This window comes from Parasteatoda tepidariorum, chromosome 10, assembly GCF_982258835.1.
Source record: "Parasteatoda tepidariorum strain Cologne lab strain chromosome 10, Ptep-v5.0, whole genome shotgun sequence".
NCBI lineage: Eukaryota > Metazoa > Arthropoda > Arachnida > Araneae > Theridiidae > Parasteatoda > Parasteatoda tepidariorum.
Window position 1 is genome coordinate 6952759 of NC_141764.1, and position 13708 is coordinate 6966466.

A 13708-nucleotide genomic window follows, 5' to 3' on the forward strand; every position below is an offset into this window, starting at 1 on the left:
ATTCTAAACTTGTGCAATGCATGGAATTATTAAAAAACTAGCGTATGTCTAATAATTAGGTCTAATTATTATAATACACTAATGTAATACCTGATGTAAGAAATATTCTAATTTATACAATAAATCGTCTAATTTATCATATTAAAAAAATCATCTAAGTGATCTGGTTATCAAAGTGATCTTGTGATTACTAGTTAGTTATGTAATTTCCCTTTCGAATATATATTAATTTTACACTTGTAAAAATTCTTAAAACATATTCAACGAAAACCTAGTTAGCAAGATAACGCGGGTAAATATATTCAACCACTCAAATTCTCATTCGCATCTTCTAGTTCAATCATACGAATTGCTCGCAAGTCATTTATACTGCAATCGATTGCCCGAGAAATACGTGTGAATATTAAGAAACTACATGTAAAATGAACTTCTAAAGCATGATCGAATTTGCGGGCGACATTGTAATTACTATATGTAATTACTTGCCCCGAGTATCAAGGAATCACATCGTACCGAGCACAGTTCAAGGAAGTGCAATAGCATATGTGACATGCAGTGAGCATGCTCGTTTAGACTTAAATGTAGAGAATCCTTTAGCATGAAATATATATTAATTATAAAATGAAAGAATTTATAAGAATATATTATTTAATAATACTTTAAAGAAATTATTCTATACGATAAAATATCAGCATTGACTTCCTTAAAAACATACAAACACTGAATCTAACTTCTTTTTTTTTTTAATAATTTGTTTTTATTTTCCATAAACATATGAAGAAAAATGATTATTAAACATCTTTTTAAAAAATTATTTTGTCCATCTTTCCCTAGATTATTACCATAAGTATGGCTAAAATCGATACTGATACAAATTAGATATAAGAAGGGTGGGAAAAATTCGTTTTGGTCTACTTTGAAGTACGCCAGTGATTCCCAAAGTGTGGTACGCGTACCCCCAGGGGTACGGGAACAGTTTTGCGGGGGTACGCTTTCTTATGCGAAATATCATGCAACAAACGAAAATTTTATTTAAAAATAAAGTTAGCCATGAAAATTTACGGTAACCTATTTTTCGATTGGCTATTTTTTGCAGAGTTAACAGTTTATAATTAGTGATATCAATAGCCAGTTGTGATTTTTAACTTTTGTGCAATTTTTTTATAGTAAAAAATACATTCATTTTTTTATTAGTGGTACACACACTATTAGTGGTATCTATTTTAGCACAGGTGTCACTAATATCGATAGTGACGCAAATTTGAAATGAGAAGTGTGGGGAAAAATCGTTTTGGCCTACTTTGAAGTACGCTATAGTCTATTTCAGTTCTAGGCATTGTTCTCCTTTGTTTTCAAATCAATATTAAATACTGCATTTGAGGGGGTCATTTAGTGAGCACTATAATTATTTTTTATAATTTTTTGGTTATCAAGAGAACTTTGGTATTAATTTCAAGTCATTGGATAGGTGTCAAAATTTCTAAAAATATATACACATACTCTATATATAATCTGGTGAACATTTTAAAATTTTTTTATAATTTTTTGGTTCAAATGGCTACTGTGATACTTATACCAAGTATAACACTTCTTAAAAAAATATTTTATTTTGTCCTTGTCATCTATATACAATAGTTAGCACAGGTGTCGCCAAAATCAATGATGTAAAATCCGATTTCAGGCTGGTTAAAAAATTCTGCCTAGTCTATATTTTATGTATTTTATTGTCTACTTCGACTATCGGCATTTCTTTCCATTTCTTTCTAATTATTATTAAAATCTGGTTTTGAGGGAATCATTTGGTGGAAACTTATATTATATTTTGTAATTTTTGGGATCAAATGAGAACTTTGATATTAGTACCATGTCAAAGGAAAGGTGTCGAAATTTCGAAAAACTTATATATATGCTAAGAATAATGTATAAAATATTTTTAAGAAAATTTTAAATTGTCCCTGTCTCTACATTTTTAATGCTGTTGTCGCTAAAATTGGAGATGCTTTAAATTATTCTGAATAGCTGGCATAAGAAATTTTGTATAGCCCATGTTTAAAAGACCCTACTGTCTTTTACGGTTTCAGGCATTGTTTTCTTTTATTTACTTATTATTATTACATGCTGAATTTTAGGGGGTCACTTGGTGGACAATTTACAAATTTTTTATTATATGTCTGACAGAGAGAACTTTGATATTAATATCTAGTGAAAAGACTAGGTGTCAAAATTTCCGAAACATAAAAAAAATGTTAAAAAATATTTATAAGCTCTTTTCAAAAAATAGTTTTTCTGTCTTTTTCACTAAATATAGTTTACACAGGTTTCGCTATAATCACTATTAAAGCAAATATGGTAGGAAACTAGTTTTAAAAAAATTTCAGCAGCATTTTTAATGTAACCTATTCATGATTTCGATTTTAGGCAATGCTTTCTTCTGTACACATGTTATTTTATTATTTTAATTTTATCCGTCGTTGTACAGCCAATTTTGGTTTTAACTCTGGTAAGGTTCAACTCCTTAGCCCTGTAATTTTGATCACAATCCAGAAGACAAGGGAGCTTCTGGTGATATTGATTTGTTTAGGGAACATGGAGGACTTTGCGACTCGACAGATTCAACGTGCATCAGTCACCATTTACTACACGGGGAGTCTTTGGCTGGTGGGGATCGAACCCACGAACTCTTGAAAATAGGCCTAGTGCCCTACCAACCAGGCTATCCCGGCCGTATACATGTTATTATTATATTTAATATAATGATCAAGAACACGCAATAAATAAATGTGATTAAAGTCCTTGGAATTATTGTGTCTAACCAAACAAACAGCCGAAACTTTTCGCAATGTCGCATTCTGCCAGGATAGACTGATTTACAGGATGGTGATACTCGCCATTAGTTCTTTTTATTGAATACTTTAAAATTAATGTTGCCCTCAAACAATTTATTTTATTCAATATAGGTATTGTATTTTTCTTTTTCAGAATTCTCCACTTCAAAAGTAAACAGTAAATAGAAAACATTAAAGATTTTGATTCCAACTTTCATTTAAATAAATTATGTCTAGCAGGTCAAATTACGTTTTCTTTTGAAAGAGCTTTGATTTAAAAATGCACACTCTAATCAATGTATTTTGACTAGAGATATGCTCATGTGTCTACGTTTTGCTATTTTAACTTGAAATTTAGTTCTTTTTTCTTTTTTAAAAAAAATCTCAGAATTCAGACTATCTAAATTACGATTTTGTTTAAAGAAATTTTAACTACGAAAATTTCTAATGCAAAAAAATAGTGTTTCTTTTATCACTTATTACTTTTTGAATCCAAATCAATCAGAAATCAAGTGAGATTTTGTTCACCTTCCATTTATTTTACGCCAAATTAAATTTAATATTATTATATTATTAATTAAAAACGCGTACAATCTAAAATAGTTAATTTAATATATAATGCTCCACCATCACCTTCCTTATCTTTTTAAGAATGAAAGAAATCAAGTAAAGCAGAAAATCAGTAATCCAATAAGGGAAAAATAAATAAATAAATAAAAAACTTTATCAAAGTATGACAAATCATTATTGAGAAAAGTGAGATTATCATTTTTAAAGATTCTGCAGTTGATGTTGAGAATTGATTTTTTAATTTACTCCGGCAATGGGATAGCAGATTTTAAAAATTTGTTTACGTCGATTTCGTAATTTTCTTGATAAAAATGCTCAGTTGTACTTTGCTGTTAGCATTTATTTTCGATTCATTTTTTGAATGTCGCTGTGAATGATGATGAATCCAGTTTTAGAAAATATGGGCCAGAAATAAAGAGTAAAAAATAATGTTTAAGAAATCTTGTTAAAAACGGATTAAAAATTGTATCTAACGTAAGAAGTTCAAAATAAAATTTGAACTAATTTACTATTTAAAAATCGTAATAAAATCAAGTTAATGAATGAAAAAGTAATGGTTGCTTTGTTAAAAAAATGTACACAAAAGCTGGAAATTTACAAACAATCATATCCAATCTAACGAAGGTAATTACTTACAATCTTAATTTTACTGATAGTCTTATAAATAAAATAATTAGTAGAACATATTAAACGTCTTTAAAAAATTTGTTATTTTGTCCATGTCATGCTAGATTTTTAGCATAGGCTTCGCTATAATCGCTAATGATGCAAGTAAGACATGAGTCGGGTTAAGAAAAAAAATTTTTTTGGCCATATACTTAATGTGAACCATTGTCTACTTCGGATATAGGCATTGATTAATGATTTTTTACAATTTTTCGGTTCACTAGAGAGCTTTGATATTAATATCAATTCATTGGATGGGTGTCAAAGTTTCTAAAAACAGTTACATACACTAAAAACATTTATTAAACTTATTTAAAAAATTTGTTATTTTGTCCATGTCATCGTAGATTTTTAGTATAGGCGTCGCTATAATCGATAATGATGCAAACATGACATGAGTCGGGTTTACAACATTCTTTTTGGCATTCACTTAATGGGAACCATTGTCTATTTTGGATATAGGCATTGTGACCCTCTGCAGTCTAATTATTTTTATGTACTGCATTTGAGGGGGTCGTATAGCGGACAATTTAATGATTTTTTATAATTTTTCGGTTCTCTAGAGAACTTTGATATTAATATCAAGTCATTGGATGTCTGTCAAAGTTTCTAAAAGCATATACATATGCTAAAAAATATTTATTAAACACCTTTGAAAATTATTATTTTTCCCGGGTCTCTATCGTTATAGGAATTGGTATTTAATTTTAAACCATAGTCTCTTCTACAGAACGGCAACAAGAATATGATGTCATTAGGCAATTAGCTTTTGACATTGTGATTAACTGTTGAATATCAGCCTTGGTTGCAAGAAATTGGAAAGTTATCGCGTTTATTGAGAATTAAAATATTTAATAATTCAAATAATTTGGTGCATGAATGTTTGTGTTTGTGCATAATCTCCTATTTGGTGTGTTGTCACAATTGGATTCATTGATAGATAGTGTTTACATTTATTTTGTTTACAACCACTAGAAAAGAGGAGAGTTCTGCTTAAAGCCCCGCAGTGGACTGATCGTCACGGTTCCCAGCAGATCACCGATATCAAGCATCACTGACTGCGGGAGGGTGACCACTTGAATTATTCTGCATAGGGACCGAGGATGTGCGGTATTGGTCCTCGTTAAACTGTTTTAGCATAAAGTGCTCGATTTCGCGAACAGGTCGTCGGGCTACCGAAGCGAGGGTGCCGTTCCCTCTGCAATGGATCAAAATTGTGATGGCATGTCTTCGGATCATCCTCAGGGATGTTTCCTAGACTGTCGCCAATAGCCTCATTGTGCAGTTCAAATGCGACGTAAATGAACTACAACTTCTGCTTAAAAAATGAAATTATACGAAAGTGTTTTCGAATTTTTAGATATCTGAAAATGATACAATAAATATTTATTTTCTTTGCTATGTTAATTATTTGTTTTTAAATAAAATTATATCATTTTGATATTGTTTTTGTTGTTGTAGTTCATTTACGTCGCCCTAGAGCTGCCCAATGGGCGACGGTCTGGGAAGCATCCCTGTGGATGATCCGAAGACATGTCATCACAATTTTGATCCTTTGCAGAGAGGATGGCACCCCCACTTCGGTAGCCCGACGACCTACACGCGAAGTCGAGCACTTTTTGGTTGAACAGTTTAACGAGGACCCATACCGCAGACCCTCGGTCCCTGCGCAGTCTGATCCAAGTGGTCACCCACCCGCACACTGACTCTTGACTTCGGTGATCTGCTGGGAACGGTGTCACTCCACTGCGAGACTCATTTTTGATATTAAGAGAACAGGAGCTCAAAAATATTTTTAAATTTTTCTCTTATAAAACCTTATCTGCATTATTTATAAAATTATCTTACGTTCTGTTGTTAGAAAAAGAAAATTCGGATTTTAATTAATAGTTATGCCAAGTAAAGCTAATCATCCTATGCATATTTCCTAACCTTTGTTATTTAATTATTGAGCATTGTAATTGTAACATAGAAGAAAATTCTTCAGTGAAGCTTGATGTTTACGTGTTTATATACGTATTATGTTTATTCGACATTAAATGTGTTTCTACTTATAGCATTTTATAAAAGAATCTGTAACGTGCGCTATCTCTAAAAATTTTATATGCTTATCAATTATTATTTATTTATTTGGAAATAATGAAAAGTAATAATAAATTTTTGTAAATCTAAGAACATAATGATAAACAATAACATTAAAATGATAAAAATTAACGTTACAGAAAATGTGTTTTCGAATACTCATTTTTATGAGGTTTTATAGAGTATTAAAACTGCTACTACTGTTAAAACTGTTACTGCGCGTAACTATTAAAACTGCTGAGTTTTAATAGTTATGTCAAATGTGCGTCAAGTGGCAAGTATAAGTTTTCTTTAATTTGCCACTGTTTTGTTAGAAAACTGTTTTTAACAGTCAAATAATAAATATATATTTGAAACATAAAAGTGTAGAATTCTTTATTTTTTGATTTATAAAATATTTATTAAAAAGATCCCTTAAAATTCAAATTATATTAATATAATAAGTAGAAGGAAATGTTAGCAGAGGAAATATTCTATAATGAGTCATTCCACGTCAAATCAATCACTTTTGGACCGATCCTACTCGGATTGTAAGGAAATTTGGTTGAACAAACACAATTTTTAGATTTTTAAGTTGAAAATCGTCCAAGTTATAGACATTTGAAAAAAGAAAATTTTCATTTAAAAAAAACCACAGACTTGCATACTTACAAAAGACTGTAACTTTTTTCTAATTAAATCAGAAAAAAAAAATTCAAACATCATTGCAAAGCTAATAAATGGACATTTCACTTGATACCTCATATGACATTCTGAAGCTAGGTCAACTATCAAAGTTACCTGATTTAACATAATAAAATATGTGGTCTCAAAAAATAAATTTTTTTTTTAATTGAAGCATTCTTTTACAAATTTGCAGCATTGAAATAAAAATTTAAAAAAATAAAATATTAATTATTGCAAACCAAAATTTTTATTAATCGAAAGCGGTCTGCTGTACAACTTTTCCCCCTCAATACATTTAACACAATATACATGGAAAAGTGAGTAAAAAGCTTAAAATTCGTAAACGAATATATAAATCAACGACCATTCATATCAAAAATAATATTTATCCCATACTTTTGGCTCCTAAAATGCATCCGAAATAAAAATTTTATTTTTAGCAAGTGTATTATATTTTTCTTATTAAAAAATGGTTTACATTTAGATACGCAAAAAATATGTGAATTAGTTACAAGATAAGAATAACATTTGTTTCATAGAAAATATTTTATAAGACTTCTCCTAAAAAAGTTGAAGAAGATAAAAGGAAAAAAATAACTAATGTATGGTAGGCTAGCTTTGTGTTTGTTTAAGTACTAAATAAAAAATAATTACAGCTTACAATAAAAAATAATTCAATAAGTGTGAGAGAGAGCATTTAGTTTAGAATAATTGATTAAAAAAAAGGACTTAGATAGAATAACATAAAAAGATCAGTTGTCAATTATGTTAGAGGCTATGTGTCCCTTTCGCTCGCACTCACTTGCTTCTTTCCTATATTTTAAAAACATGAATGTAATTATAAATGGATGTAGAATTTACTGAGTACTTATAGTTTGTCTATGGTAAGAACTCCCCCCACCTCATGGTCTGAGGCCGCCTGTTGCTATGGATACAAGAATAGCTCCTTTCAGGGAGGGTAGCTTCTCTTCACTCTAGGGCTAACACAGTAGATTGAAGAAAAAGGTTCCCTTTCTCTCTCTAACACTTAGCTAAAATCTATCCTAAGCAATGACCCCACACCCCTTGAAATAGTTATACCTCGTAACCTTAGTCACAGCCAAGGTTCCTGACGAATGGATGGGGGAGTTCTTACTTTATACAAACTATACGTTAACTAGTTTTCCTGGTGTATTTTTTAAATATTTACTTAAAAAACATACTTTATGACAAAAGAATGATAAAATATATTGTATTTTTAACTTCAAAATTCCATTTTTTAGAACAAAAAAGTTTAACCAGTTTTCAGTTTCATTTCATTAGTGGAGCAGAGATAGATCAATATTTTAACAATCTTTCTAGAACTGTTGCAGTGAAGGAAATAAAATAAAACATTATTTATTAGTTAATATCCAACATATCAATATTCATTTAAAATTTATTATCTAGTGAACAAAACTTCTCTTTACAAGTAAGTCTTTGTTACCGCATTTGCTGAAATTTATGAATAAAAATATCCGACTATTCCACGTAAGGCAATATTTTTGATTTCTGAATCATTTGCGTGTATAACTCTTCACTTAGAACTATTGAGTTTTGTGATTTTTATAGCATTATCTATAGATGAAAAATGAATGTCTGTTTGTCTATCCCTTATGGACTAAACCGTCTGACAGAGAGGGATGAAATTTGGCATAATAATACTTCGCCGCACGATATTCACTTTCGACATTAAAACATTCTATTACAAACCGTTCGAAAAACGGAATGGAATTTTCTTGCGTTGTCCCCACTTAATTGCATATTGGATAATCGAATAACCCGCTTAATGAAGTTTTTGATGACTAAATGAAGTTTTTGTTTTTCAGTTAAGATAAGGATACAAAAGGAACTCACTTCAATAGGGTATTCCTATTAATTAGTTGGTCTAAACAGGTGTTAAGTGATAAAGTTGAAAAATTAATCTAATCTTGCTGCGAGTTATACATTGAAGTAGGCGAAGGGGGTTTTACCACACTTTGACCTACTTCACTCACTCATTATTTAGAATGTAAAAAAGACACAGAGTGATTTGTTTTGTTGTCAAGACTTGTGGTCCCCTCCTGGCTCGCTATTAGCTTTGATAAGAAAAAGTTTCAAAAACATAACACAATGTGTCTTTCTCTTAAGTAAGAATAATTATTGCTTAATCCAGTGAATAACTCTGAGTTGGTTGTAAGCTAAGCGAGAAAAGAATGGATTTGGATTAATTGGAGAAAAAAAAAAGCAATGAATCTGAGAAACAATATACTTATAAAAAAATCCAAAATAGCGCTTTAATTTAGAATTTCTCAAGACGAGGATTAGAAAAAAACAATCTGAATGTATTTGAAAGGAATACGCAAGTCATGAAAGTTATAATAGAAACTGAAAGGGAAAATCTGACTTTGATAAATTGACGAATTAAACGGGTATAAAAATAGTCTTTAATTATAGATTTTCTTGGAAGGGATCAAATAATATTTTAGTACTTATATTATAAAACTCAGAGGCGCGACAGCCCATAGAGGGCCAAAGCCTGCTGTGCCCATCTGAGTTTTCTTGGGCTCTGGGGTTCAGAAGCAGATGTTCCGGTCCAGTGGCGTACGCAGAATTTTTTCAAGGGGGGCGGGGTTCATAATTTTCAGAAATTACTAAAAGAAATTCGAGTATGTAATAAAGCACTATTACTTCCCTAATTTAGACAGCTAGACAATTTTGACTTTTTATTTCGACAACATTGTTTAGTTAAATTTTGTTTTTATTTTTTAAGTTTAAGAATATAATTTTTTTTATAATAAGAGGTAAAATATTTTATTTTTTATTAAAAAGTAGGAATAAATCAAGCCAGAAAAAACTACTCATACTGTAACAGCTACCTAAATAATAACCATATAAATGTGAATATTCCATAGAAAACCAATGAATTTAAGTAAAAAATGACTTACCAACAAATAGGGAATTAAACCAGTATACAAACACGCTAAAAATTTATTGATATATACTGTAATATCCAAACGACGGGGTTTTTTTGCAAGTTCGTTTAAAATGTCTTCGACAGCTGGGGTAAATTTTCTATGAATGCTCAAGAGCGCCAATCCATTAATTCTATTATTTCCCGTTGAGTTGCGTAAATAAGTCTTCAAACGGCGCAAAGTCGAAAAGGATCTTTCGTTTGCACTCGTTGAAACAGGTAGAACGACCAATATTTCTAGGAGTTTGAAAATGTTTGGTGTTATATCTTTATTGCACATTCCAAGAGCATCCGCCGCAGTTTTTGGAACACTACCTCCGTCTTCACTAATCCTTTTTAATCTTTTATACCAGAGTTTTAGTTCAGACTTAAGGCTTTCTTTACAGGTATCCAAATCTCCAGCGTAAAATTCCACTAATGCTTCAAAAGCCTTTATGTTTGAAGGTTGGCAAATGAAAGGATCAGCAGGTAGAAGACACTGAAATCCTTTCAAAATATCACGATGCGATACAAATCTTAAGTTTAATTGTGTTATAAAATTTTCTATAAATGGAATAAAAACACTAACTCTGAAATATGTTTCCGGTGTCGATGAGGGAAAATTATTGCGATTTTTCTGTCTTCCTGTTATTCTAGGGATTTGCATGGAAGTGGAAGATCCAATGCTTGTTAGCATAAGAGAAGAAGAGCTGAATATTTCAGAGAATGTTTCAGTGGCATTTTCACGCATTAATTTTAGATCTTTAATGACATCTTCTGCAAGACTCACTGCCTCTATCAAATCTATGCTTGTTTTTTGTAGGTATCTACAGAGATGGATTGTTATGGTGAAAACTTTGTAAATGCACAAAAGAGATATTACGAACTGGCAATTAGATACTGTGCACAGTAAAGAATTAGCCTGGGTAGCTGATTCCTTATCCTTCCATTCTGATATTTTTTGTAGTGTTTCGGCGATAGGCTCGAAAAGTTCCACCACAGCGGTTACTGAGTCATATCTTTCCATCCAACGGGTTGCACATAGCTGTTTAATTTTCTCCCTCTTAGAGCTGGTTTCCATCTCCTCTATTGCTGAAGATAGGACATACTGTCTTTTTGGCGTATTTAAAAAGTCGTATAATGATGCCAGTTATTTCGCATGCATTTGATACAGCCAAATTGAGGCTATGAGCAGAGCAATGTACATAGAGTGCTGATGGGACAATACTTCTTACGTGGGCTTGTACACCATTAATTTTTCCACTCATTGATGCAGCACCATCGTACCCCTGTCCACGTAACTTTTTTATATCAACTTTCATAGACTGTAATTGGTCTAATATTGTTGTTACTATTGCTTTTCCGGTTAAGTCATGCACCGGAATGAATTGCAAAAACTGTTCGGTGATGTTAAAATTTTCTTTATCGACATATCGAACGCATAACGATAATTGCTCTATACCTGCAATATCAGTTCTTTCACCTGCAAGAATGGAAAAGCAAGTTGCATCATTAATCTTGCTGACTAGTTTTTGCAGGATTAAAATATTGCAAACCTCAATAACTTCGTTCTGAAATCGAGGGCTTGTATACTGAGCATTTTTTCTGCTTGACTCTAAAATGTTCTTAAGAGTCGAATCGTTCTTACTCCGGAAACGAAGCAATGCCCGAAAATTTCCGTCGTTCTCTTCACCTGGTTGTTCAGCAATGACAAGCGGCAGAGATAACTCTTAGTCTGACTAAAATCGAAAATAAATGTAACCCCCTTTCATATAATTTTTTTTTAACCGCATCTACAAAATTCTCGAATTGTCTCAAGGACAACAGAACGTCTAGGATTCCAGACCTCGCGAATGCCAGCCAATCTCGAAAACTATCGCGACTGGCAGGTCAGAAAGGAACCAGTGATCGGGGCTCGCCCGTAACAGTATCACGTGAATTTGGTTTCAAAAATACAACCCTATTATAGTAAATGTTTTATCAGTATTCTGAGAAATACCGTGAGAAAAAAAAAGTAGGCATAAGGCAAATAAAAATATATAGTCTTAAAAAATAATAACCCGCATAATTTCTACTAAAATTCTTATTTTTGTCTGTATTATTTTGTAAATTCACTTTGTCTGAGCTCAAGGGGGGGATTTAAACCCCTAACCCCCCCCTTGCGTACGCCCCTGTTCCGGTCAGGTGGTCAACCGAACGCGGAACCCCCAGTGTTTAGTTCCCAAGCATGCTTGGTACTCATTTATCGACCCACTGAAGGGATGAAAGGTTGAGTCAACCTTGCCCGACCCGAGGATCGAACCAGGGACCTGTGGCACGACAGCGCTACCGCTCAGTCACCGGGCGTCACTTATATTATACTTTTCACTAATATTGATTTATTTTTATGTAACTTTAAATTACATTTATATTTTATGATACTAACACAGATAGTATTAATTATAATTGTCTATTGATCATAAAACTAAGTTTATTTAATCAAAACGCATATACTTTGCATTAAATACCATTAAAGAGTTAAATTTCACAGAAATTCAAGATATGAACATTGCACTCCCCTATTAGTCGAATAACCCGCTTAATTGCATAGATTTGGCTGGAATCGATGGTATTCTTTTAAGCGAGGTTAACTGGTTAAGCGTTAGCGATTGTTTCCTCAAAAATCTTAAAGAAATCATTGATACTTGATAGCTCTTTTTAATAAAAAAAAAAAAAGAGTTATAGCACATACTTTTTTTTCCGCCATGTCATAAATCAACAACAATTCCGCAATTGACTGATCGTCGACACGGTTCCCAGCAGATCACCGAAGTCGAGCATCACTGGCCGATGCCAGCGTGCGGGTGAGAGACTACTTGGATCAATCTGTGAAGGGATTAAGGGTGTGCGGTATCGGTCCTCGTTAAAATTTTCTGTTGAAGTTCTTGATTTCGCGTGTATGTCGTCAGTCTATCGAAACGAACGGGAGCCATCACCGTTCGATTTGTTAGATTTCAGAATTATGTAATTTTATTGAAATATAAAATTCAAAATAATTAATTTGGAATTTTTTTTTATTCATATTCACTAAATGTATTAATAATTGATTTTGTAGATTAAAGAAGTTTAAATTATAAATAACTATTTCGCTAAGATTTAAATACACTGCATATTTGTTAAATTGTTTGGAAGTGAACCGCGTATGAAAAATTTACTCAGAAAAAGACATGGTGTTTTATTTTATTATCATATGTAATTAAAATTCTAAATATAATATTTCTCCCCTATTCTGACATAAATTACTACAAAGAAATAATGAAAAAAATATGTTTAATGAAAATTCTGTGTCAAATGGTTAACACTGACGCTCAATTCATTTAAGTAATGTAATAGATGCATATATTGAAAAACTAAAAAATAATCTGTTACAAAAAGCAACATTTATGGAGTTCAGGTATGCTGTACTTATTCGTTCAGATTAATCATAAACAACCGCCATGCTGTCGCCAATGATGCTTAATTAATATGGATAATACCTATTATATGAATTAAAAAAATTACTTATTCACAAAAATTCCAAGTTAACGGTAAATTTTGATATGAGGTCTAGTAATGTTAAATACAGTTAATCTCTATTTTTTCATGGGCTGAACTACAAAAAATGGGTTTGCTATGTTTTTGCTTACAGGGTATCTGCTACATTTTAGATTCATGATTTAACGAAGTTGCTATTTTCTCCAACAAAAACGCAACAATAATTTAAAAAAGCATTATAATAACATTATTCGAAATAGGCATAACCAAAATTATTATACTCTTTATCTTCATATTTATAGATTTTAAACTTAAAAAACAGAGTTAGGAAAGAGTTGAAACAATAAATTATCTGAAAAAAATACAAAAGCAAAAAAAAAAAAAATTTCTGCAGAATTATATTCTAAAGATACTTTTCGTGTTCATCAGAGAGGAA